At 39.1% G+C, this 3883-nt stretch overlaps 1 non-coding gene across 1 annotated transcript; it reads right to left on the bottom strand.

The window, feature by feature from the left end:
• Positions 1-1041: 1041 nt before the first annotated feature.
• Positions 1042-1115, bottom strand: TRNAN-GUU (transfer RNA asparagine (anticodon GUU)). Its single transcript has one exon. It is a non-coding gene; the product is annotated as a tRNA-Asn (tRNA).
• Between the last annotated feature and the right edge of the window lie 2768 nt (positions 1116-3883).

The raw sequence follows: 3883 nt of genomic DNA, 5'->3' as shown, positions 1-3883 counted from the left end.
GCAGCCTGCGACGACGACACTCATTACTGCTTATCGCCAGAAAATTTTGTAACTGTTTCATGCTGATTTTCTTTTTTTTTGTTTGCCTTAAGAGCGTTGTATCTTTAAGTTTTTTACTAAACTTTATTTAGCAGTACTGCCTTGCTTGTACTAAGTTTTTGCTACACAAAATATGCCATCAACTTTTTGAGATTTTACTTTCGAACGCTTGTTGTTAATTTATGTGTATGCTGTTCGATGTTTTTTCGATTATTGCTTCCTTTGCTGGCTGGGCAGATAGAGTTAGTCTAATGCGGCCCTTTTTGTAGTCCTATTCAACCTACTGTTAAACAGCAAGTTTTGTTCTCTTGCGGGCCCTGCACTAATGATGGCGTAATTAAGACGTAATCATTTTTTGCGTGATTGATTTGTGTGCCTAAAATACTTTTACTCGTGTAATTTGTTAACTTACTTACTTGGCTTGACTTATTTTTTTCCTTCTTATTTTTTGATTACTACTGATTTTTGTTAGCATAGCTGACTCGTTGATACTTTTTTGACTTCTTTTTTTTTGCGTTAGCATGCATTATTAATGGGTCAAAGTTGTTAAACAATTACGAGTTATATTATAATCAAGTTATGTGTGCATGTGTCTACTTAGAAGTTTCGAATGTTTTGTTGATTTGAGAATTTCGATTTCAATACTTTTACGCACTAATTACGTTGATGTTAACAAACAAATCATTTTGTCTACAACTTTTTCTTATTTCTGCCTCTTTGTTGTGTGCTAATTGCACAATTTGTTTTATTAATAAATTAGAGTCTCACTAATAAAGAAAACAAACAATATTTGCTTACATAATTCAAGAAATTCAATGAACAATTACGCAAAGGCCTAATGAGTAGCAGAGTTGGTTTATATATTTTTATGTACTCTTAGTAATTCACAATAACAACAATTTTACGAATACGAAGCCTTAATTTTATTGCCTTTGTTATTTTCTTCAAATTATATTTTAAATGCCTAATTAAAAAAAAAAGAAAAATACTAAAAAATGTTACCGCCCCCGGGTGGGCTCGAACCACCAACCTTTCGGTTAACAGCCGAACGCGCTAGCCAATTGCGCCACGGAGGCGATGCGTCGTTAGCGCACAAAGTAGGCATTTTCAATACCCATCTAGAATATAGCAACAGTAAATATGTAGGCATGTAGCGTTCGAAAAGTAAACGGTACTAAATTTGTTTGCTTATCAAATTTATTCTTTATTTGATTATTTCTATGCTTTCGTATTAGGCAACCTCAAAAAAATAAAAAGTGTTCACATGGTAAATGTTTTTTTTTATAAATGTTTTGTTCATGTTTTAACCAAAACAATAACTTAAAGTAATAAAAATTCTCATAATATATAGGTATAGGTATATGACTGGCTTAATATAAAATGCGTCTACCTTACATCATCGCTGAAATACCCAATGCCAATGGCAGATGGTCTGATGCTAAGGTCAGCATAGGTCGCTACGTTATGCTGTTTATCAGGCCAGCGCTTACGATAGTTAAGTCAGCCGAGCTGCAGCAGCTGCCCATTATTCTGGTCGGGCGACGCCGTTTATTGTGCAGAATGCTGAACCATCTATCTGCTCAGCAAAGTGTGTTGCCATACGATCATTCGACAGGCTTGAATGCCAAAGATCGTGCTGCGGGTTAAAGTCAGCGACTACCATAATATTTTCACCTCTAAACACCGCACCTATTTTAGGCTGATGTCCTGCCGGGCGGGTGATGACACTTGGTATAGAAACGTTAAAAATTTCGAACACCACTATTATCTCGCTTGCGATCTCGACGACAGTGTTGAATTGCTGGGCAACTTCGTCTCTCTGACCGCAGCTATTAATATTGCATGCCGGCCCATAAAGACGGATATCTCCTCGATCTTACTCTGTGGTCCGTTACAGTTAAATTATCGGTATGTGGGGTGTAAGTAAAGTGAGTTTCCTGCCTCTGGTGGCAGTCAGCGGCGTCGCAGTTGGGACTGGCGATCGAGAAGCACAACACGGGCCCTCATAGTTCAACGCCCAAGCTCGCGTGGCGTAAAGTCATGAACTTGCCCTAAAGTGACACCAGCCAAGGCAGGTGTTGCACTTGACTGATGACACGTTACGTAATATTTTGGTCTGACACACCGAGCAGATTGTCGGAGGAACCAGAGGTCGTTGGCGGCTGCGTGTGGGTGCTAATGCGGTTGTGTCTGCGGTATGGTCTATTGAGTTGTTTTGTAGTGCGGTCGTCTTTGTGTTGAGCTGCTCAGGCGAACTCGGGAGTGCCGTGGAGGCAGCTCTGTTTTATCTGCAAGGGACCACGTATGAACTGGTCCATTGCCGTTGTGTCCTCAGGCCTGAGCAAGCTCGAAGGTGGCTCCATCCGTTATAGGTATTATACATGAGTAGGGTGGAGTTAGGGTGTAGTTGTCTATGGAACACGCAGCAGGTGTAGGTTTCTGGCCTAGGATATGACCCGATTATAGCCCTGAGCGGAAGATTACGAAGCAAATGTAAACCTATGCACGAATAACGTTTGAGATATTTCACCGACCTAAACGGGGTTATGTCAACGAAACAACAGCCCGTGATGGGGTAAAACCCGAGTCATTCCGGTACGTAGAACCGGCTGACGTGGGAATGCACAGGATTAACTCTTCCATTCAAATGGCTAAGGACCTGAAATTTCGTACTCTGTTTGCTTATCATAAGTTCACAATGAAAATCTTCAAGCTAAACTTAGTATATTTTATAGCGCCCAAACAAATGACTAAAAATGTACAAAAAAAAGAATTCTTCAATTCTTGAAAGGTATGAAGCTTTTAGCATAGCCGAAGACAATACTTTCCTGACTTTCCTGACGAACTTTTGCACTCCCTATTTAAAATTTCAACTCAATTTACTTGAAATTAAACAAAATATCTTTGCAAAAGTATTTTCGACCTTAAAATCAACTTGCAAACAACTTCTACAAATTACTTAAAAATACTGATTCAATATGCTGCTGAAAACACACAGCACAACTGCGCCCCTTGTCTCTGCCAAATGTCAACTGAATTTGCAAACAAATCAAAAAAATTAAAAATCATTTAGTCCACTCGCACTGCACGTGTTGGCATAAGCAAATGTATGTAATTTAATTTACAATTTTCATTTGTTGTGAAAATCCATGGGCTTACTCTAGGAAAAGCACACACAAGGTACAGCACTGTGCAAAGCGAAGGCTCCTTTATTTATGTAAATGCATAGAAATTCAACAAATTTTCACAAAGCCAACAAGCAGCATAACAACATATGTATGTACATATGTATGTGTGTAGATATATCTACGAACTGACCAAACGTCTTAACGCTATTGTCCACGCTGTTCGCACAAGTTTTGTGCAAGGATTTACTTAGTTGTTGTATTTGTATTCGGCTGTCAGCAGGATGCCAAACAATGGCAAGACAGCCAACAGTACAAGCAACAACCTGCGAGCAGGACACGACGTGAGTGTCCTAGCTAGCACCACACGCCTTTGCAATTTGCATGTCTTCGTCCCTTATGCCAGCAAAGGATATGTCCAACTGTCTAACGATTACGACAATGTTTTGCCAAGATTTTCCCAAACATGCATAATTTATTTATAGTTAAAAAAGTAGCAGACACACGTACATACATATGTATATAAATGGATTTTGAAGGTATGCAGGTACTTAGGCAACTTAGGGTCGACAGAAAACGCCTATAGAAGATTGTTTGTATTCTCGAGAAGTTTAATATGTATGAAAAAAGGTAGCTGTGGGTCGGTAGACAAAATTTGTTTTCGAGTGAAAACTTTTAATACGCTGCTGATTTGTGATACAACCGAATCGTCGTAGACG

Source organism: Rhagoletis zephyria, unplaced genomic scaffold, assembly GCF_001687245.7.
Source record: "Rhagoletis zephyria isolate East Lansing unplaced genomic scaffold, Rhagoletis_zephyria_1.1 Rzeph_scaffold_01553, whole genome shotgun sequence".
NCBI lineage: Eukaryota > Metazoa > Arthropoda > Insecta > Diptera > Tephritidae > Rhagoletis > Rhagoletis zephyria.
This window is presented reverse-complemented; position numbering and strand designations above follow the sequence as displayed.